Genomic DNA, 24,602 nt, shown 5'->3' with positions numbered 1-24,602 from the left:
CACCCCACGCCTGGGATACACCAACCACCTCCGCCTCCACTCCTGGGTCGGTTGGACCCAACGATCCTTCCAGCCTGACCCCACTCCGCCACTGACTCCACCCCTCTTACCGGTATGGCTGAGTGGTTTGTTGTTGTCGGACTTCCATACAGTTCAATTTTCACTGTTTTGGCTGCGTTTTTGTTTCTAAAACGTAGCTGTCTTTAAATTTAGTTGTGGGAGGGGGCACAGTGTTTCCACCCATGCATCCATCTTGGCTGGAAGTCCAAGATATTTTCAATTGTTGTTAACAAGATCCTCACCCAAAGGATCATAAAAGATACAGAAATGCTCCCAGAAGACGCAGTCCAGACGTGGTATAAGCTTCCAGGGTGGCTGTTGCACAGGCTCAACAATGTCCTCAAGGAAGCAAATTCTCTCTGTCTCCACCCTGCTGTCCACAGCGTTGACATAATCCTGTGTCTGGGTATCTTTGTGGCTATTGGGAAGTTGTCAGGATCACCAGGACTGCAGGCTTCCTCATCTAAATCCACTGGAGGAGAGAAAGCCTGGATTCCCACACCTCTCCCAGAAGCCTCTTGGGACTTTCACTGATAGAAGTCAGATCACATGACTATTCCGGAACCAATTACTGGCAAGTAAGATTACTTATAGATCAGTACTTTTATATCATTCAGGCTCATCTTTGAGAGGTCAGTTTCCCAAGTCACACTGAGAGAGGAGTGGAATAGGCGTTGAGAGTCAATAATAATGTCTACTGTGTCAGCTCCAGACCTCATGCAATGAGTGCCCAGTGGGGTCTCCCCAGCTTACTTTCACAAATTTAGGACAACATTTCCAAAGTTGGACTCACAGTGTTCCTTTAGAAACTGTTCCTTATCCCATGTGCCTTATTTTCATCAGAAATACAAAAGCAGAACTCAGAAAGCAATCCTCAACTTCTTTCAGTCCCTCACTCCCCACCTTATAGCCATCAAAACCACCCACCTGTAGTATCCTTGGGTACCACCTTATTTTACACCCTGATCAGTCCTTACTTGAATTATTGCAATACCCTCCTGCAGGGCCATGTCAACTCAAGTCTTCTTTGATCCATGTTCCCACTGCTACCAGAATTATGTTTCCAAGTAGAGTAATAAAGAAAGCAAAGAACATGTCACTAGTTTATGTAACTTCTTTTTGTAGTTCCCCATTAGCTTCTGGATATGGTTCATATATTTATTTATTCAGTAAGTACTTGTTGGGGGTTTCCATGTTCTGAGCTCAGTGATGAGGGGAAAAAAAGGATGAACAAAATAGATGGGGTCCCTGCTACCATAGGAGTTTATAGTCTATGATGCCGGATACAGTGTGATAGGAGTCACCTGTGGGGACGTCCTGATCCACAGAGTGTAGCCATTGGCAGGTTGTTTTTTTCTTTTCTTGTTTTAGGAAATCAGCACCTTGAGTTTGGTGGGAGGGAGCTGCTAAAAGAGAAAATAGCAGTACTCAGTGTTTCCAGAATTCCTTCTACCTTATTAAGTTACTCATTGTATTGTTTTCATAGTATAGATCCCAGTCTCTCCTTTTAGACTATCGTTTCCTTCACCTTTCTATCCTCAAAGGCTAAAGTTTCTGTGCACCTTATTATTTCAGGTTAACTATGTGTTTATTTATACCCTGCCTTGGTTTCCCAGCTCCAAATATTTGGGGCTGCCTGATACATAGTAAGAATGCAAAAAAATGTCTTGGACACTTTTACAAGTTAAAAAATGAGACCCAGAAAGGTTAAAACTTTGGCCAAAGTAAACCAGAAATTTCCTCTAAAAGCTCTATAAAGTTGGGAGAGCTATCACGAAAGGTGAGTTCACCACAGGAAGTGTCTAAGGGCAGGCTGGGAGCTGGGGGTGTCATAGCGTCCCTTAAGCTGGTGCTGATAATCCTTTAAAGAACTTCTTAAACACATTTGCGGTGATTTTATCTCTGAAGTTCAAGATTTTAGATATTTTAGAGAATTTTTGGTTAATATCTATAAATACTTACAGATATTAAAGAAGTTTCTATAGGTTCTAGGCAAATACATACTTTAATGAGAATCCAAAATTATGTTTAACTAGATAATGTAAATTTGCCTTTTTGAATACAAATGTGGTATAATAAAAAAAACATATTTTGAACATGTTTCAGAAAAGTAGCTTTAACCAAGCAAGTTGTGCCGAATGCCCTGAGAGACACACCTGCAGGAATCCCATGGAGCCATCCAAAGCTGTCAATGAAACGAGAATTAACCTTGAGGAATATGTAGGTATATGGCTGTTTCTAATGAGTATGCTAAAACCATGTGAAATATCTCTCATCAGCATGAACAAATATTGTTAGGCTTAATATGTGGATGGAATAAAGAGGATATATAAAAGTATTAAGTAACCAAATGCTGAATATTGCTCAGCATGCTCCTTGGGTTCTTAAATGCAATTTTTATTTAATTGGCATCCATAACATTTTATTGGTCATTTTTCTTATAATTATAATAAAATTAATTGTGGAAAATTATTGTTCTTACTTGGACTCTGCAATGAAAATTCCTGGAATACATTTTTGTATAGAGCAGAATGAAACTGTACTTAAAAAAAAACCTTGAAAATATTTTGATAGAATTTACCTCTCCTGAAAGCCTTTTGGTCTATTCCACAACATCTAGTTGAATGATATTATAAACGTTCAGCTGTATCTATGATTAAAACGTTTTTTTGCAGACTCTATGAATATTTTTTCTACCTCTCTAGAAATGTTAGAGAGGTATCTAACCTACCGTAAACCCATGAGATATGTTAATACTTATGTAAAAACACCTAGTTAAATGCCTCCTTTCCAGGCATTTTCTGCTTTGTGGAAATGAGCTGTGAAAACCTGCAATCCAACTCTCAATTATAAACAAAGCTTGCTTGTCTTAAAACTTTGTCAAGGAAGAATTCTATCTATTAGTCTGGTTTCAAATTGTGCCTATTATTTTGCCTTATGTTTTTGGAAGACACAGCTTATTAACAGAGCTCTAATACTACACTTAGAGAGATAGTTCAAGAGGAAGGACCCAGGGTAAACAGAACCTTCCAAAAGTTGTAAATAACAGAGCACGCAGGTGACGTGTGTTTCATTGAGTTGCCACATCATAAGCTCATAGTAAATGATTGCAACATGGCTAAAGATCCATGCATAGGATTTCTCCGATTGCCTGACACAATGTGGACACACTCAGATCTTTGCCTTCACTAAGAAAAGTAAACAGTGTAATGACATCATTTACAGCCAATCAAAGCACAGTCACAGTGGCAAAGGAAATGTTGGGAGAATCCTTTGGAACTGAGGGTCAGGGTGAGGGTGCAATACATTTGATAAGCTGTCCTACCTGACACATGCCCAGGGGTTCTGAGCTGTATTTATAAAACAGCATTGGTTGGTAGTTTAAAAACTGCCAAGAGAAGCCAGCAATATGTTACATTCCATATGAGGAGCAATTGGGTGAAAAAACTCAAGGTGATCAGGGACAACCTTTGTTCACTGTTCCATCACATGGTGCTATAATAAATATTAGTCATCCAGTGTACACATAGGATGTGGTGAGGCTTCCTGAAAGGGCAAAACCCTCTCCCAGAGGTCAGAGTACACTCCCTGTTCCATGCAGATCCTTATTCAGATTTACTGTCTTTCGAGAACCACCGCTTTCCCATTAAATAGAAACCATCGCAGGGCAGCAGCACTGGGGCTCATTTATTACAGTCTCTTCCAAGTTCTCTTTTTTCCTTCTGAGTCCACAATGGTTCATGGTCCCCTAGTTTTGATGAAACCAGATTGCATTTTAAAGTTTGCTCTCTCCCTTATCAAGCCTCCCCAAAGTTAATATAAAATGTTCCAACTGATCTCACCTTGTGGCTTCATTGACTACAGATACTGCAAAATCAGAAGGCACTGCTATTATACTTGGAAGCACAGGCCCATTTTATCAGACCGTCTCTTCCGTTCTCCATGAGAACACAGCCTTCTCTCAACACAGGCTTGTAGATCCTTTAACAGGCCTTAGCAGCAGTTAAAAAAATTGCACTGTGATATGCAATATACAGCACCATCAAGTTAACACAAAATGTATTTCTCTGGCTGTTTTTTATTCAAAAATATAAAATACTGTGGCTTTGACTTTTTTCTGCAAAAGAATAGCCTGCTTTTAAAAAAAATTCTCAATATAATTGTAAAATCATGCTCTATCACTTCCTGTTCAAAAAGTAATGAGAAAATTAAAACTTATAAAAAGAACTGGTAGTGGACACCTACCTTAGAATTATTGAGAAAAAAATAACACAACAATATACACAGAGCAAATCCCCTAAGTATCTTTACTAACAACCCATCCATTTTATAGCTACTGCCTCATAGAGGACCAAGCCTGAGCCAGGCTAGATCCCTTCACTCTGAATGTTGCCCTTCTAAGAAGGATTGCAAAGATTAAAGGAACACTAGGACCTCATCTGGGTAGCCTAGGGGGTGGAACAAGACCTCCCCTTAGTCCTCAACCATCCATCCTGCCAACCAAATACTTTATATTTGTTCTTATTGTTGTAGTTGGAGCAAAGTATTTAAAATTAGAACTTACTGGGCATCTGGTTTTTTTGGATACATTTGAAATTCCTCCATGTTGAATTAAAATCTCTTTCCATGACACTGGCATTTAACAAGATCTACAGCTGGTTCAGTATATAAGGAGCCTGAAATCCACCACTCTATCCTAAAAGAAGTAAAATTCTTAACATTGAAAAATCAAGAACTTTTCTTGGATCCATAAGACAGGGGAGGACATAGGGAAAACCCCTGCCCTCAATACTGGAGAGATAGAGAGGCAAACACAGAGAGTCATGGCTTGGTGGAGTAAAGACTCAGGACTGGAAACCAGCCATGGGAATGTGCCTCGTTTGGAAAACCCAAACTGTAGCTCATGAATTGCTGGTCACTCTGTGGGGCAAGCCTGAGAGTTAAAAACTCCAGTGGGACCCAATCATGGGGGCCCTCACAATATTGTGAGACTTACCTCCAGGAGTTCAACCAGATTCTCACAGTAATTATCAGAGAAAAATCCCATCTTGTTTCCCAAAGGAGAAGGGGAAAAAAATCATTTTAAACCATGCCAGAGCATTCTGTTCCTCTCAATAAGACCCACACTTAGGGGAAACTGGTTTGCCAGAGCCTGAACTGCTAGGGCATTCATTATCAGAGCCTAACTGACCGAGGGAAGGGAGATACAGAAGTACCTTGTTATAGCATACTTTGCTTTATTGTGTTTTCATCAACATCGAGGCAAAACCCTCTGCCAGCAAAAGAAAAAAAAAAAGATTATGGCTCGCTGAACATTCAGATGATGGTTGGTATTTCTTAGCAGTGAAGTACTCTTTAATTAAGGCATGCACATTGTTTTAAAAGACATAATACTATTGCACATTTAAGACCACAGTATAGTGCAAACGTAAGTTTTATATGCCCTAGGAAACAAAAAATTTGTGCAACTTGCTTTAGTGTGATATTTGCTTTATTGCAGCATTCTGGAACCAAGCCTGCAATATCTCTGAGGTATGCCCATACCCAATTCCAGCCCATGCTATCCATGCTGTCCCACATAAGGAGAAAGGAAAAATACTGAGAAACAGTTGTGATGTTCACAGCCCAGAGGAACTGATTTGCTAAAAGACTGAGCCTTAATTATAGGACTATAGAATTCTTCCCCTAAGCCCACACCTCACAGCACATCACTAAACGCTTATTTACAGCAACTCCTTTTACTCCCTACATTATGCCTGGCTATCAGTAAAAAACTACAAGGCACACCAAGAGGCAAAAAACACATTTGAAGAGCCAGAGTAAACATCGGAACCAAGCATGGTAAGGATGTTGAAATGATCAGACCAGGAATTTAAAATAATTATAATGAACATGCCAAGGAATCTACAGTAATATATAGACAGCATGCAAGAACAAATTAACAATATAAGCAGAGAGATGGAAATTCTATGAAAAAAAAACAAAGAAGGGTTAGAGATCAAGAACACTGTAACAGAAATAACGAATGCCTTTGATAAACTTATTAGTAGACAGGGCAATGCTTAGGTAAGGATCTCTGACACTCAGGGTATCGCAATACAAGCCTGCAAAACTAAAAAGCAAAGAGAACAAAGACTGAAAAAACAAAACAGAATACCCACGGGTTGTGAGACAGCTACAAACGATGTGAAATGCATACAATGGAAATACCAAGGAGAGAAGGAAGAGAGACAGGAACAGATTAAATATTTGAAATAATCATTTCAAATGGTTGAAATTTATAATTGGTATTCAAAAGTGAGAATGATCCCAAAATTAATGTCAGACACAAACTGCAGATCCAGGAAGCTCAGAGAATACCAAGCAAAATAAATACCCCAACTATCCCCAAGCATATAATTTTCAAACAACAGAAAATCAGAGATAAAGAAAAACTACTGAAAGAGGCCAGAGGTGAAAAAATCTTACCTATAGAACAGCAAAGATAAAATTGATATCTAACCTCCTCAGAAACCATGGAAGCAAGGAGAAAGTGCAGTGAAATATTTAAAGTGTTGAAAGAAAAAACAAAAACAAAACACCAACCTAGAATTGTACCATAAGGAATTATCCTTCAAATGTAAAGGAGAAATAGTTTCTCAGACAAAAATTGAGGGAATTTGTTGCTACAAGGCCTGCCTTACAAGAAATGTTAAAAAGTATCCTTTAGGGAGAAGGGAAATGGTATAGTTCAGAAATTTGGATCTGTATATGAGGAAGACCCCCCCCAAAAACCAAAATTATTTTCTAGATGGTGGGCATTCTAGTAACCCAGCTGTATAAGTCAGTGTACCAGCTGGAATTGTCATGAGAGGCTGAGTTCATCTTCAGTGAATTTTTTTTGAAGATTCATGACACATGATTTATGAGCACACCTGCCCACGCTGTGCTGAGGGTTCAGCAGTTTCTGACCAAAACCAGCATGACCCCCTGCCCCACCCCCGCTTGTCACTCACCCAATCTCATCTCAAGTGAATGTTTTTTTGTTTGTTTGTTTCCCTGATGAAAAAAGTCCTGAAAGAAAAACCAATGTGGAGAGGTGAAACAAACAAAAAAAAAAACATCAGAAGTACTAAAAGGCATCAAAATCAATGAGTTCAAAACTGTTTTGAGCAGTGGGAAAAAAAGTCTCAGCAGGTTTATTACATCAAATGGAGAGTACTTTGAAGGTAACTGAAGTTTAAACAAATAAGAATAAATACACTATTTTTTATAAAAAAATTTCAGAGTACTTTTTGAGTCCCCCCCATAAAGAAGGAAAAAGCATTGAAGAAGAAATAAATGGAGGTAAAATAAAAACATATTTTTCCTAATCTTTTAGAATATTTTGTTATAGATCTGTGAAATATGCCACTGGTGTTTTAATAGAAATTGCATTGAATCTACACATTGCTTTGTATAGTATGGACACTTGAATGATGTTAATTCTTCCAATCCTTGAACACAGTATATGCTTCCACTTATTTGTATCTTCCTCAGTTTCTTTATTCAGTGTCCCAGTTCTCCAAATACAGGTCTTTACCTCCTTGTTTAAATTTATTCTTAGGTACCTCATTTTTTTTGTCATTGTTGTTGCAGTAGTAAGTGGTATTGTTTTTGTAGTTTCTCTTTCTATAGTTCATTATTGGTGTGCCATGGATCTCTGAGTATAGATTTTGTATCCTGCTACTTTCCAAATTCATTTTATTAGATCTACTAATTTTTTGGTCTTTAGTGTGTTCTATGTACAATATCATGTCATCTGTGAACAATGACAGTTTTACTTCCTCCTTTTAAATTGGATACCTCTTATTTCTTCTTCTTGTCTGATCATTGTGGCTAGAACTTCCAGTACTATGTTGAATAAGAGCGGTGAAAGCTGATATCCTTGTCTTGTTCCTGACCTTCAGGGAAATGTTTTTATTTTTTGCCAATTGAGTCTGAGGTTGACTGTAGATATTTCATATATGGCCTTTATTGGGTTGAGGTATGACCCTTCTATTGCCACTTTGCTGTGAGTTTTTATCATAAATAGGTGCTGGATTTTATCAAATGCTTTTTCTGCATCTATTGGCATGACCATGTGTTTTTTAAATATATTTTATTGATTATACTATTACAGTTGTCCCATTTCTTTCCCATATATTCCCCCTCTCCCCTGCACCCATCCTCTCCCCCACACCCCCACACCCCCCACTTAGTTCATGTTCATGGGTCATACATATAAGTTCTTTGGGTTCTCCATTTCCTATGCTATTCTTAGCCTCCCCCTGTCTATTTTGTACCTACCATTTATGCTTCTTATTCCCTGTACCTTTCCCTCCCATTGTCCCCCCACCCCCATCCCACTGATAACCCTCCATTGTGATCTCCATTTCTGTGATTTTGTTCTCATTCTAGTTGTTTGCTCAGTTAGTTTTTGTTGGTTTGTTTGTTTTTTAGCATCAGTTGTTGACAGTTGTAAGTTTGTTGTCATTTTACAATTCACATTTTGGATCATCTTTTTCTTAGGTAAGTCCCCTTAACATTTCATATAATAAGGGTTTAGGGACGATGAACTCCTTTAACTTGACCTTATCTGAGAAGCACTTTATCTGCCCTTCCATTTTAAATGAAAGCTTTCCTGGGTAGAGTAATCTTGGATATAGGTCCATGCCTTTCATGACTTTAAATACCTCTTCCCAGTCCCTTCTTGCCTGCAAGGATTTTTTTGTTTTTTGTTTTTTTTGAGAAATCAGCTGATTGTCTTATGGAAACTCCTTTGTAGATAACTATCTTCTTTTCTCTTGCTGCTTTTAAGATTCTCTCCTTCTCTTTAAGCTCGAATAATGTAATTATGATGTGCCTTGGTGTTTGCTTCCTTGGATCCATCTTCTTTGGGACTCTCTGAGCTTCCTGGACTTCCTGGAAGTCTATTTCCTTTGCCAGATTGGGGAAGTTATCCAAAACTTATTTTTCAAATGAGTTTTCCATTTCTTTCTCTTCTCCTTCTGGCACCTCTGTGATTCAGATTGGAATGTTTAAAGTTGTCCTGGAGGTTCCTAAGCCTCTCCTTGTTTTTTTTTTTTTTTTTTAATGCTTGTTTCTTCATTCTTTTCTGGTTGAATGTTTATTTCTTCCTTGTACTCCAAATCATTGATTTGAGTTTCAGTTTTCTTCCCTTCTCTGTTGGTTCCCTGTACCTTTCTCTTCATTTCACTTTGCATAGCCTTTACTTTTCCTCCATTTTGCAACCATACTCAACCATTTCTGTGAGCATCCTGATTATCAGTATTTTGAACTTGGCATCTGATACATTGGCTATCTCTTTATTGCTTAGTTCTATTTTTGGAGCTGTGATCTATTCTTTCATTAGGGCCATATTTTTTTTGGTCTCATCATAGTTGTTATGTTGTAAGGGATGGAGCCTTAGGTATTTGGCAGGGCAGGGCAACCCAGGTCACAGCATTGTGGCACTGTGTATGGGGGAGGGTCAGAGAGGAAAGAGTACTGCTTGCTCAGCTCCCAGTCAGCTTTCAGTCACTTCCCCTGCTACCCACAAGCTTCTGACCCCAGCTTCTGGTACTGATTTCCAGGTGGGTGGGTTTGTGTGTGAGAGACCTGTGGGTCTCTCCTAAGAACTCTCCTGTGAGGCTGGGAGTTTCTCCTACCACTACAACCCCCACAGATTTTTTCCGGTCAGAGGTATTGAGGCTTTATTTCCCTGCACTGGAACTGGGAGCAAGACAGATCTGGGTTGCATGGTCTGTCTCATTCCCCAGTTGTTCCTCCCAGTATCCACACACAAATGTGAGACCACCCGGTCCTTCAGCTGTCACCTTGCCGTGCACTCTCTTCTCCATGGCTGCCCATCTCTGCCCCTCCTACTGGTCTGGATGTATGTTTCTTCTTTAACTCCTTGGTGTTCAGACTTCCATACAGTTTGATTTTCTGTCAGTTCTGATTATTTTTTGTTGTTGTCCTTCATTTGGTTGTACAAGGAGGCAAAGTGTATCTACACCTCCATCTTGGCCAGAACTCCCCGACCATGTGTCTTTAACTTTCATTTTGTTAATGAGATATATCACATTTATTGATTTGCAAATAGTGTACCACCTTGCATCCAAGGAATAAATCCTTCTTGATCATGGTGTATAATGTTTTTGTGCATTGCTGGATCTGATTTGTTAATATTTTGTTGAGAATTTTAGCATCTATGTTCATCAGGGATATTGGCCTATAATTTTCCTTGTAGATTTTTTTTCTGATTTTGAAAATAGGATAATGCTGGCCTCATATAAAGAACTTGGATATCTTCCCTACTCTTAAATATTTTGAAATAGTTTGAGGAGGATAAGTGTTAATTCTTCTTTGAATATTTTATAAAATTCACCTGTGAGGCCATCCACTCCAGGACTTGTGTTTGCTAGAAGTTGATACTGCTTCAATTCCACTTGTTGTTATGTGGCTTCTCAGGTTTTCTGATTCTTCTTGATTCTGTTTTGAAAGATTGTATATTTCTAGAAATTTGTCCATTTCACCCAGGCTGTCCCATTTGTTGGTGTATAATTGTTCATAATGTTTTCTTACAATCCTTTGTATTTCTGTGATATCAGTTGTTACTTCTCTTTCATTCTGATTTTATTTATTTGGGTTCTCTCTGTTTCTTGATGAGTCTGGTTAAAGGTTCATCAGTCTTAATTATCTTTTCAAAGAACCAGCTCTTGGATTTATTTGTCTTTTGTGTTTCTTTTTTGTTTGTATGTTTTTTAGTTTTTATGTCATTTATTTCTGCTCTGATCTTTATTATTTCCTTCCTTCTTCTTATCACTGTGGTCAGAGAAAATGCCTGGTATGATTTCAATCTTCTTGAATTTATTGAGATTTATGATAGTTTGTGAGTTTTTTCTTGTGATTCACATCTAGTTTCATGCCTCTGTGATCCAAGATGATGCTTGACATGATTTTAATTTTCTTGAAATTGTTAAAACTTATTTTGTGTCCTAACATGAGGTCTTTGAAAATATTCTTTGTGCACTTGAGAAGAATTTCGGATAAAATGTTCTGTAAATATCAATTAAATCTATACAATGTTTAAGGTCTTGTGGGGTCAGGAGGCTCCACCCACAGGGCTCCCCTGGCCACCACGATGAAAATAAGTCTATCAAGACCTGATCTGCTTGGGGAGGAAAGATGGATGATCTCTCGAAGGAGGAAAACCAGGAACCTGTTTCTCAATGGGCTTTTATTGGGTTTAATTTACATAGGATACAGGGTGTATATGTAAACCTCATCAATCATTGTCAGGCAGAAATGATTAAATAATAGATAGCATTCAAAGAACTTTGAGGGCTTATTCTGACTGAGTCAAGGTCAGTTGGTTGAAGGGCCATAAAACTTTGGGGAACAAACTCATTTCATGCTTGGACCCTTATCATTTAAATTGAGGGTATTAGCAAAGTAAGTTTCATAGGATTTTATGGATTCTTTCTTAGGCCTGATCAAGTTTGGCCCTCAAAGTTCTTTCTTAGGCCCTCAAAGTTCTTGAGGGCCATTAGGGAACTTGCCCTTTCAAGCACAGGGCTGTACCCACCTCCAGCATTGTTTCAGGCTTAAGTCAGGCAGGGGAAGTAAGGCAGCCAAGAGATTAGGAGACTTCTTGCAGACAGAATGAGGACTCAGGCTATGTCAAAGCCAAGAAGCAAGGGTCCATCACCCCCATATTTATAGCCCCCCGAGTCCTTCCCTGAGGGCCCCTTCATGACCGTGCTTATCTTAGGTCATCGCTTCTTTGAGAAATCTTACCTGTCATTGGCTAACAGGTCATCCCCTGGGAGCTAAGCAGGATGATGTAAAGGGAGAAGAGGCAGCGCCCCTGCCAGGGAGATAAGCTTTGTCTCTCCTTAGTGGCTAATGGTCCCAAGGTCTTTCACTCAGCCTTAGCCATGGTGGGTTACAGATTCTGAAAGCAGGCCGGGTGGTCCCTAACAAGGTCAGTGTATTCTTGTTGATTTTTTGTGTCTGAAAGATCTATCCATTAATTAAAAGATCTATCCATTGAAAGATCTATCCAGTGGAGTGATAAATTCCCCTACTATGATTGTATTGCTGGTGATCTTTCCCTTGGTGTTTAATTTTCCTAATCTTAATTGATCGAATAGATAACAATGTGTTCAAAATTATAACACCAACACTGTATTTGATGATGTATGCTTATGTATGCTTATATATATGCGGAGTGAATGGCTGCAGTGAAATAAGGGGTGGGAGGAAGAAATTGGGGTTATTTTATTATTATAAACTACTCACACAATCAGCAACAGAAAGATAACTGGAAAATCCCAAAATACATGTAGATTAAACAATTTACTTAAATCACACATGGGTCAAGGAAGAAATGTCCAGAGAACAAAAAGAAGATTCACACAACCCCTGAAACAGTGTGATCCAAAAGTAGACTTGGATTAGTTATAAATGTATCTATGTGAACTCTAGGGTAACCATTAAAGTGAGGAAAAGGAAGTATAGCTGATATGTTTTTAAAAGGAGAGAAAATTGAATTATATAAAATGTGGTTTATTATATAAAATATAAAAACCACAGAAAGAAGAAGAACTATGGAAGACAAAGATAGGAACAAAAACAAGGGCCACAAACAGAAAACACTAGCAGACATGAAAACTATTAATTCAAACTTATCAATACTCATTTGGAACATCACGGGTCTAAAGGCAACAATTAAAAAACAGAGATTGTCAAAGTGGATCAAGAAACAAAACCTAACTATATATTGCCTGCAAGAAATCCATTTTAAGTATAAAGACACATAGAAATTTTAAAAATACCATGCTAACATGAATCAAAAGACATCAGGAATAGCTCTATTAACTTCAGGCCAAGCAGACATTAAAGTAAGAAAGTTATCAGGGATTAACAGGAGTATAATTATAAAGAAGTTAATTTTCCATGAAGACAGAATAATTCTTAATGTGTATATACCTAACAATGGAGTATCAAACTTCATGAGGTAAAATTGTTGGAACTACAAGGAGAAATAGATGAATCTACTCTCATAGTTTGAGTCTCAACACATGTCTATCAGAAATGGACAGATCCAGCAAGCAGCAACTCAGTAAGGACATAGTTGAACTCAACAACATTATCAACGAGCTAGATATAATTGACATAATAGACTGCTTCATACAACAACAGCAGAGTACATTCTTCTCAAGCTTACGTGGAGTGTTCACTAAGACTGACCACATTCCGAGCCATAAAATGTATTTCAAACAAATTTAAAATAATAAAAATTATACAATGTCTGCCCTAAGGCTACAGTGGAATTAAACTAGAAATCAGTAACAGAAAGATAACTGGAAAAGCCCAAAATACGTGTAGCTTAAACAACATACTTATATCACACATAGGTCAAGGAAGAAATCTCCAGAGAATAAAAAGAGGATTCATACCTAAAATCCAGGCTTATTCTTAGACAGAAGTTCCTCCCAAGGCTGAGCAGTTCAAAGATCATGGACAATTCCGTTTTACTTGTAACTCAGTCCTCAAGCTAACCATCACTGTTTCCTTACCTTGCTTGCCTGCTTCCCTATAATCTCTGGGAAACTCTTCCTTAAATAGTCGGTTTGTCTCCTATAATATAGACATCGTATCTCAGACTTTCAACCAAATAAGCTGTCACAGCCAGGACCAACACAAAGAAGCTAAGACTACCCAGACTCACAATCAACATTCATCTTCTCCACCTTTATGATAGCTGCTCTGGGACTTTTGTAAATTATCCCATTTGACATCATTCTGATCATAAGTGTCAACAGGGTTGGGGGAGAGTGGAGGAGAAGTTACCTTCTCTGGAACTTCAAATCCTATGCTCCTCAATGGAAAGGATTCTAGGAGCAATTTATCCTACATAGCCTCCGATCTTTTCTGTTCTTACTCCTAACCAAGAAGAGATTCTATCTAAGCATTACAGAAATGATATTCTTCTCTATTTTGGTCAGTTCATATCAGTTATTTAGTGATTTTGCACTTCCTAATATTTTAAGGGATTTTTAAAAGTATCCTAAAATTTCCTTTGATATTGTTAAAAGAGTTAGTTGTTTTAAAACAACTCTAGCAAAAATTCTAAGTTAGGGGTTGGAGAAAAGAGCTAAGGGCATAACATTTTATATTTAGAGTTTCTTCATATCACATAAGATTATTTTATAGAAAATTTTTTTTCTTATACTTATTTTTCAAACTACATTTTGCTGGCTGATGGGGCCAATGTAATTATTGAATACAAACCTTTTTTCTTAAAAAGGGCAGAAAAGGTACTTCCTAGAGAAAGGTAATATTTGTGAAGTTATTTGTGGAAATTCCTAAGTTTTTCAGGAAATTTTTCTCTCATTTGGAAGGATCAACCACAAAGTAGGAAGTGCAAACTTATAAATAAGGTCTAATATATAAACAAGGTAATTAAGAGCTGCTCTGTTTAGGGCTCTTTCTCTTCCCAAAGCGGGAACTTGAAAACCCCCAGAGACTTAGAAAACTAAATCTAATCCAATTTCTCCAATTCACAAATGACAAACTTGAGCCCCAAATTGAATGAACTTGTCTAATGTTGCCCAATGAAATGGTAACAAAGGTCAAATGTTTCTCAAGGGCATGTCTTTATTGTCACTGAGCCTGACACAGGCCCTCAGAGGCCCCGCAGTAAATGGTATCTACCTGAATTCAACAATTTATGCTATGGTGTTAATGACTGATACCATCTTTACACACAACCCCTCTTAAGAGTATTTAACTTTCATTTAATCAGGGTTGGGTTTCTTAGATCAAAGAAAAGAATCTAAGAGCAAATATGTAGATGTTATCAATAAATTTGTCGGTACAAGGGAAAATTGAGGGCAGTAAAACAGAAACTCCAGAAATGGCCATGCTGTCATTAGAAATCACATACCATTTTATAAAATGGCTGTGTGTGTTGAGTTGCAAGCAGGATGGAGAATCAAAAGCAATACCTGTTGTTTGCATGAACATACTTACAATAAGAAAACCCAAACCAAATCACGTTGACTGGTCTGGGATACTGAATTTGGAATGAGCGTATTCAGAGATGGCCCTACAATTAATTGTAATATAATCATCCACTTGGTGTAATATACATTGCTCTATGTCATAACATGAGCAGAATCTTTTCTGTTTTAATGAGTATAAGTTTAATTTTAATTTAAAGTTTGTCATGATATTATGGTAATATAGTATAAAAAATGGGCTTGTAAGCCCTGAAAGTGTATCTTATTCTATTTATTCCAGCCAATAATATGAGAAAGTTGCAAAAAATAATTGGGGATTATCAAAGTAAATTTGTTAGATTTCATTAAATGGTGGCAAATATTATACTGTGAGCAAACACATCAATGGGAGAGAAACAAAAATTTAATTTATTAGCAATTTAGAAAACTTGAGTCCTTGGGGAAATAACTATACTGCCCATCACTACCAACAACCTCATTCATTGCTTGACCAGCTTGACTAGGCACTTTCCCTTAGCACCCCTCATTTTTACATTATTATTATTACTATTATTATTATTCAGGGTGTTTGATGATAATAGGAAAAAGAAAAAACACATTTATTATGGTTTCTTGTGTGTTGCAAAAGAAGAGATTCAACTTCCAAATGTATTGCAAATCCCAAAACACTGAACAGCAGCAATATGGGACTAACATCTTGCTAGACATTAGAGTCAAAATTATGCAAATCTAACTTAAATTCAATGGAGTTGTTTATTTTTCTGCAAGGTACAGTATTGGCAATACATGAAACTGAGTAATGTTAGAAAATAACAGAAATTCACAATGGGGGAGGTGAAAATGTTCTATCTTGAAATTAGATGTAAAAAAGAAATCACTTTCCATTCTTCATTTTTGCAAAAACTATACTTGGGAAGAAAATTTTAAAGAATTACAAAATATTTCCTCATCCAATTTCACCAACAAATGATAAACAACATTTTTTTGCCATTGATCAAATCATCATGCTTTTCAGCCATTTTGATGTCCCCATCGAAAGGATATTCATCTCAACTGTTCATGATGCTATGGAGAGAGAGATTCTACTTTGTTAACTACTGGACACTATTGTTAAGGATTAGAGTTCCTTTAAATTAGTTCAAATGAGTAAAAATGATTATAATGGCCATGGAAGGTGCTCCAGTAGTTGAAATTCTTGTTGAAAATCAGAGAACAAAAGTTACCCATTGTCGCCAAATGTCAACTTCCAAACCTGACCTAGGCAGCTGCAGGAAGACCTCAGTCTTACTCTCAAAACACCAGATTGTCTACCTTGCTTGCTGAACATCAGTAGGCTTACCACATAGTTCTAGCCTTCACTGAGCTCTAGATTTGTTGAGAAATATGATCAGCTACATTCAAGAACTGAAAGATTCAGCCACCCTACTTTTGGAATACAGAGAAAGGACTAGGAATAATTCTTCAAAATATGTAAAAGCCAGTACAGAATGGGCACAGAGGAGTTAGGACTGATGCTGGCTACTAATAATAGGTAGGGCTGCCCTGGAGTGTTCTACTGTGTATCATTTATGTCTCCTTTTAGAAATAACAATGGGATCACAACATAGGTATCAATATAGAAAGATGTCCAAGTTACAGGCAAATGAGAAAATAAAAGTTGCAAAACACTGTGCATATAACATGATTCCATTTACAAATATGTAGAGGAACCTAAAGAGACTTACAAAATAACCTGATAAGATTCTAGCAAACACATGAGGAATCTTGGGCAAAGAAATCTTCTAAGAGTCTGATTCCTATGTTCTAGTCCTGACTCCACTACATTGCTTGCCCTTTTCATGTTTTGGGTTCTGTAAAGTAATTAGATTAGAAAACCATCACACCAATTTCCTGTTCTAATTTGCTATGTGTAAAATTATTCTTCCTTAATGTCCTTGTATGAAATAAGGGTTTAAAAATGTTTTCTTCAAAGATATCTGTGAGGCTTCATTTTTCTGTAGCTTCTATAAGTCATTAACTTTTGAATTACTCACATGCTCAGTTTATCTGCTTGTCAAACCTTGTGAAACTGCTCTTCAGAGAGAGCCAAAGCAAACAAACATATTTATTAATGCACTTTGTAAACTGTGAATATAGTATAACAATAGTAATGCATAGCTTGAAAAAGCCTGCACTATAATTTATTAGTTGTTTGTACTAGCTCTTCCTAACTTTAGCTCAGATGGGGATATTACCTACACATATTCTTCGTAATAAAGCAAGGAACTTAATGTTAANCAAAATAACCTGATAAGATTCTAGCAAACACATGAGGAATCTTGGGCAAAGAAATCTTCTAAGAGTCTGATTGCTATGTTCTAGTCCTGACTCCACTACATTGCTTGCCCTTTTCATGTTTTGGGTTCTGTAAAGTAATTAGATTAGAAAACCATCACACCAATTTCCTGTTCTAATTTGCTATGTGTAAAATTATTCTTCCTTAATGTCCTTGTATGAAATAAGGGTTTAAAAATGTTTTCTTCAAAGATATCTGTGAGGCTTTAAACAAACAAATTTATTAATGCACTTTGTAAACTGTGAATATAGTATAACAATAGTAATGCATAGCTTGAAAAAGCCTGCACTATAATTTATTAGTTGTTTGTACTAGCTCTTCCTAACTTTAGCTCAGATGGGGATATTACCTACACATATTCTTCGTAATAAAGCAAGGAACTTAATGTTAAAGGCTATTAAAGAGGCTGAACTGTATCAAATGTCAGTCTCAGAGGGGAAAATCTGTTCAGCAAAGTTGTCTTAATTAAACTTCTGAAAAGTGAACTCTATTTTCCCACTGATGTCCTTAATGAAATCAGAATCATGTTTCCCAGAAAATATTCCAGTGGATTAGGTTGCAAAGTTATTTTCCTATTTGAAGAACTACAGAGTTTGGCTGAAGAGTCTTAGCAGGGTCTCTGTCAGCTAAAATAGTCTGTGGTTCTGATTCTATTTCAGGATTCAGTCTGGGAGGTAACTCCTTCACACTGAGATGCCAGTGAATGGGCCCCGATCAGATTTTCCTAGTGTCTTAGGAATGTGTATCCTTTCTTGATGTCAACCCAGTAAAGTTGAGTTTACTCTAGATTTATTTCTTATTAAACTATGTGACTATTGAGGACAGAAATCAGGTTGGTGATGGATGTCACTAAGAAAACAATTTCATATTAAGTACTTCCTAACAACTAGAGCTGTTCAATATAGAAATTAAAAAAATAGATCTTTATAGAAATATAGAAATAGCCTACCACTGGAGGAACTGAGTTCCCTGTGGAGAAAGACAGTGCAGAGAGGGATCTCACTGCTTGTTGGGGAAGACTGTCTGCTTTGTGTTAGTGTGCTTAGTTGACCTTTTATCTCCTTGAACTGTAGTCATGCTGAGGACAGGTTTTTTATATATTTGACTTGTTTGGGGATTTCTGAATATATTGTAGATATTCAATAAATATACTTTTAATAAATGATGGAATAGCATTTTATGATCTCTCAATTGAGAAATTCTCAGAAGGGTTCATTGTCCTATGGAAAAGTAAATTCAATAGTAAGAGTGCAATGTCATAGTGAGTGTTTTGCAATTTCTCAAGACTCTTTACTACCTCCAGACTGTTGTCACGTCCTTCCCACAATTGTCCACTTCAACTATTTTCTTTCATATTTCAGGCCCCAATTTCATACTTGGACATCCTAGAACTAAGAAATCATTCTTTTCATTGCAAAATGTATAATATTTAAAAGAGCTCTCCTGCAAAAAATGTTTAGTCCAAGATTTTTGAAATTTTACATTATGGTAAATAAATTAAATTTGGTAACTTCTGAATCCTACAGAACCTGTTGGCTTCAAATCAAATACACTGGAATCTTACATTATTCTCAAATGCAACCAGTACCTGGTTTGTTCATGTTTGTTTCACACCCTGAGTTTCAATTCTTTAGGTGGGGAGGTAAAATCAATTTAATGGTTTATAAACCAGAATTGTGGGAGGAAATGATTAGAATGAAATAGAGTCTCCACCCTGAAATGAAATCCCTCTTCATCCAAGGAGGTCATTGTCAGTAGAAGTGAGGGAGTACATGCCACTTGCCACCCAAAGCTCTTCCGTGTCTCCTTTTCATACTTTGTAAGAAAAGGTATTTTTTCATGCAACTTTTATTTTAATTTAGATTTACACATGTATACATGTGTGTTGTGATATAAAATGTATATTTCACATTGGATCATGTGCAAAAAATGTTTTGACAGTCATTGGTTTATAGCATTCTCCAAGGCCCTTAAAATGAAGTCCACAGTATGTGGCTAGTTTAGAAGTTCCATGAACTATTCAATTTTCTCAGAATATCCCTCTGATAGAAAATAATCAGGTTTATACATGGTGAAATTAGTTGGTTCAAAATTTCTCATCAGCACCTAAAGGAATAGATGACTCAGTCTCAAAGTTCATGCACTTGAGTCAACTGGAATTAAAGCAATAAGTGTAGGATATTACTTATTTTATATCTTCCACAGATGAACTGAAGGTCAAGTGCTTCACAGCTCCAGCATCCGGACATTTATGACCTGCTTCCCTCCCCAGTGTTTACATGCAGGCATTGTCTCTTTCCCTGACTTATCTCAGTTGCCTTTCTTCTTTTCATCTTTATAGCCCAGTATTACAGTCTTCCTTATTCTTTTTCTTAGTACTTGGCAAACACATGAGCCAAAGTTTACAAGAGTTAAATACCTCTGAGAATCTTATTTTTAGAGGGTTGTTAGAAAAAATTTCTTTCTTCTATCCTTCTTACTTTTTTTTCTTTTTTTCTCACTCTCCTAAACCAGAAAACTAGTGTTTAAAGCCACTCTTGTTCAAAGTGGTCTCTCTCTTGGTTAGAGTGGAGAAGGGTCTGTGTGTGGTGACAGTGGTTGGAATAAGTCTAAGTTTTAAAAAAAGATCAGCTAATGTTAACAGTTTTAAGTTGCCTTTGCCTATTTTCTTCCTGTAGCTTTAAAGAGCTGTAAATAATATAGAGTTGGTAAGAAGAAGAAAGTTGATTCTTATAAATATTTTATTCTTTCAACAGAACTAAAACATTAAATGAGTTTCACTTGGTAATATATTCTCCATTTACAGGTTCTTTTCAAAAAACCTTTCCCCCTCCTTCATTTCTATCTTATCAGTATGGTTCATAGAGAATATTTGACTTAAGGCTGAATCTATTTTTTCAATTTTTTTACTGTCTCTTTTCTAAAGAAAGTATTATTAAAAGCAGACTTCTACAAAATGGACTTTAACAGTAATTATTTTCTTTGAATATGAGAAGGATATTTTGGTTTCTCAAATGCACATTGACTGAATTCTTGAACTGGGTCCTTTTGTGGCTGACTTTTCTCTATTTTTTCTGTATAAGAAACATCACGTTGTCTCCCAGAGAACTCTTAAGCTCTAGACTCCTTGGTATGTGTCTTGTATGAAACCAAACTGAGGGTATTGACTTCATTTTTCTGTAGCTTCTATAAGTCATTAACTTTTGAATTACTCACATGCTCAGTTTATCTTCTTGTCAAACCTTGTGAAACTGCTCTTCAGAGAGAGCCAAAGCAATGTTTTGTGGGGCCTCAGTAACCTTACTGTATAAAGTAAAAAGGTTAGCCAGAATAATCTCCAGGGGCTGTTTTTATCTTTCTAGCTTTAAAAATTATTTGATTCTGTTAACCGATAGTTAATCATTTCAACGTGACACAGCCATTTTTTGCATTATTATAGTGTTACCTTAGGTTCCTCCTGTACTGCTTAGGGTGGACTTCTTAGAAATATATTGGATTTCATTGTAAAATATGTAAATTTGAGCATTTGTTAATAAGAGAAAAGGGTTAAAATTAATGTTGGTTTAAATTATTATATAAGCAAAGTAAAGGCACTGGAGGGTTGAAAGAATACTTGCAAGGCAAAAGCAAAAGCAACCTTTGAATTTCTTCTCTTCTTTCTTTAAACACATTACCAGTAAAGTGAGCACGATCAAAAAAGGCTCACAAGTTAGATGGTCAGGAAAGTGGCACTTTACACCAACAGGGCACACTGGCTCTATTGCCAAAGGCCTTGTCTTTCTTCTAGTAGCTGTAAAAACAGTTAGATGTGTTTGCTTTTTTCAGAGACTAAGAAAAAGGAACGTTACCAACATGATTACCAAAATGATTAGTGAAAACTGAGCTTAAGCAGGAATAGCCAACTTGAGTTGTTCAAAGTGTACCTTGAGGCAACAGGAGAACAGATCCTCGCAGCCCTTTCCTCGGTGGAGAACCACTGCCCCTGCCTCAGTTACATGGATTGCTGAATCTAAAAGTCATTCCCCTCCAGTCCAGAAAAGAAGGTGAAGGGAGCTAAGGTAAGCTGCTCAACCATAACTTTTCTAGAAGCCTTAGTTTCTTCCCAGAAACCCTTCAAGTGGCTGCCAAGGACTAGGGAGATAAACATCACTATCACATTGTTGGATGCTGGTGATGCTCCCCCCACCCTCATTTGGCTTTGAAGTAAGGTGCCCAGAGGGAAAAAAGAAACACTTGGGAGAAACATAGAAACTATATCACACAGATAGCTATCTCTACCTTGCCAATTTTTTTAGCTTTATATATTGAAAATTTTCAGATATATACAAAAGTAGAGAGAATAGCATAATGCTCCCCAATGTACTCATCACTCAGCTTCACCAATTGGCAATTCATGGCCAGTCTTGTTCATCTCCATACCTCCCAAGACCTGCCCCCACACAGTCTTTTGAAGCAAATCTCACATATCACATTGTTTCAGGGGCAAATTTGTTTGATGGCTTAAAATTACTTTTCTCTTTTCAGAGGTCAGGAAATCCAAATGAAGAGAGAAAAATAAAAACTTTATGTAACATTTTTACTGTGATTAAAGTATGTAAAGTATTTTTACTGTGATTAAATTATGTAAACTTATTATAGCCCAAGTGGAATTTTCACCATATTCCTGAAATTGATATCTGTTAACCATCAGTCAGTGAATAGATATTTATTGAGTGTCTCTTATGTACCATGTTCTGTCAAGTCAAGAAGTTTTACAAAAATACCAATGGCTTTGATATATGAATATATGATTATTTTTCTAGGGGCAGACAAAAAAATAGAAATACATGTACATTGCTAAAAAGAAACAGATCATTGTCTTCACAAAGTTAATAACCTTTTATTATTTATTAGAACCCTAAAATGTCAGTAATTAGACAATTTATTAGACATTCCCAAGGATAAATAGAAAATATTGTTAAATAATTGGTACAGGTTTTTTGTAGATTTTTTTAGCTAGAAAAAAAAAATCCCCTCAGAAGACAAGGCCCCCATGATCTTAATGAGGCTACCCTTCCCCAGCTAGTCACTGGGAGCAAATGCAATCTTGTCCAAGCAGACTGAGCTGCACCTGCATTCCTGGAAAGGCGGAGGTGGAGGTAAATACAGGCCTCATTATCGGACCACTTTACATTTCAAGCTGCAGTTCTTTATAATCTAACAGCCTATCTCTACAAGCCAGCAGTGAGGCTTTTCTAAAATAAACAAATAAATAAAACCCCCACTTAATGACAAAGCTCCTCTTATCTAAAAAAGTTTTGTTTTCTTTCCTTTACTCAAAATTCTCTTTTCTGATCTGTTGAAGATTAATTCGTTTTTAATCAGTTCTTCTGTTTTAAACACGTTCATTAAAAATATTCACTTGTATCCATAGGCTTTCAAATTCAGTCTGAGTTGAAAAAAAATGCTTACCTCAGTCCTGAAAGAGCTCTCTCTGCAGAGGCTGCCACTTCTGAATCCTCCGCCTTCAGCAGAACACAGATTCCAGTGTTCAGTACTGCCGAGCACACCACTCACTCTCTGCCTCCGACATAGCTAGATTCCCACAAAACCAAAACAGAGACGGGATGAGACAACGAATTCTCATTTGGTCTCACTGCCAAACTCGTGTTAGACACTTTCTGGTGTCTTCTAGATCTCAGACAGTTTGCACACGGTTTTATTTCATGGCAGAATTTGTATTAATGGTTACTGTTCTTAGATTCACAATCATATGCATTTTTTCAGTGTTGATCCATTGAATCAATATAAAATTTAAAACTTGTTAAGGGAAGCTTAATAACCTTTTCTTCACATTTTCATTATCCTCAAATGTCTTGAACACAAACCGAATGTCGGCTGACCTCTCGGATATTATGGTTTTGGTTCTAGGCCACTGCAAGAAAGTGAGACAGATTTTCTGATTTCCCAGTGAATATAAAAGTTATATTTACATGACACTATAGTCCATTAAGTGTGCAATAGCACTACATTTTAAAAAACAATGTATATACCTTAATTAAAAATGATAATCACCTTCTTAGCCATCAGTGAGTCATAATCTTTTTGCTGGTGGAAAGTCTTGTTTTCAGTTTGTAAAAAACATGATTTCTGTGAAGCACAATAAAACAAAGCACAATAAAATGACATATGCCTGCATTTACTTACTTATGCTTTGTGGTCTTTGAGTTAAATGTTGTTAAAACTTATTATGTTGAGAAAATTGACTAAAAGGAGCTATAGGCCAATGGGAAGAAATATTCTAGAACTTTCCATGGGCTGCAATGTCTTCAAATTGTAAAATATATAAATATGAACTCTTTTGACCTCTTCATAGAATAAATGTTTTTCTTTAAAAAAAAGAGTTATTTATACAGTTACTTATACCATAAAGATCTCTTCAATTCCATCTTTACTAGTAATTACAGGGCTATTTTCCATTCCTACCTCCAATATTAACACACTATCACATGCAGCATTCAACTCTGTGGAACCAAAAAGGTATTCAAAGCAACCCCCAAAGAAGGACTTGAAAGCCAAAAAGGGGGCAATCCTTACAAAATATTTTGATGAAAAAACTAATGCCAGACTCACAGACTCTTAGGGATTTCAACTCCAAAATCTCTAAGTTTATAAATGAGAAAATTGAGACCTAAGGCATTATGGGTAAAGTTTTAGTAGAAAGAACCACCTGTCTGTTTCAACATTCACTGAACATCTATTCTGTACCCGGCCCTAAAGTTTGGAATAAAGAAATGCAAGACACAGTTCTTGCCCCCACCCCCAGATTGTTTGCACTCCAGTAGAGAGGACTGATTACCTGGTAAGCAGATACACACAGTGATAGGCATCTTGATAGAGGAGGACACAGGTGAAGCCCAAAACCCAGAGAACTAGAAATCAGGAAAATCTTACTTACTGGATTAGCTGGACCCTGAGCTGGTTCTTGAAGAAGGAGCTAGCTGGTCAGGAAAGGAAGAGATCAGGGAAAAACGGACTGGCTCCCTAGGTCTTCCTACATTCACATTAGACTAAGTGTTCTATGTAAAATTCTGGTTTTAAGTTTTGTTTTTACCTGTGAAAAACTGATCTTTAGGCAGAACATGGTGCTAAAAGATTCGAAACCACAAAGGGAAGAAAACCCAAACCAGCCACCT

General features: G+C 36.9%; 1 long non-coding RNA gene across 1 annotated transcript; it reads right to left on the bottom strand.

The window, feature by feature from the left end:
• Nucleotides 1-308: 308 nt before the first annotated feature.
• On the bottom strand, nucleotides 309-23,086 carry LOC118997898 (uncharacterized). The gene is made up of 3 exons (XR_005068753.1): nucleotides 22,879-23,086; nucleotides 1,365-1,466; nucleotides 309-478 (listed from the first exon to the last, which is right to left on the bottom strand). It is a non-coding gene; the product is annotated as an uncharacterized LOC118997898 (long non-coding RNA).
• Nucleotides 23,087-24,602: the final 1,516 nt, after the last annotated feature.

This window comes from Sturnira hondurensis, unplaced genomic scaffold (genome assembly GCF_014824575.4).
Source record: "Sturnira hondurensis isolate 20B ecotype Veracruz unplaced genomic scaffold, ASM1482457v3 Scaffold0013537, whole genome shotgun sequence".
NCBI lineage: Eukaryota > Metazoa > Chordata > Mammalia > Chiroptera > Phyllostomidae > Sturnira > Sturnira hondurensis.
The sequence above is the reverse complement of the archived record's forward strand: the minus strand, read 5'-3'. Positions and strand labels throughout refer to the sequence as shown.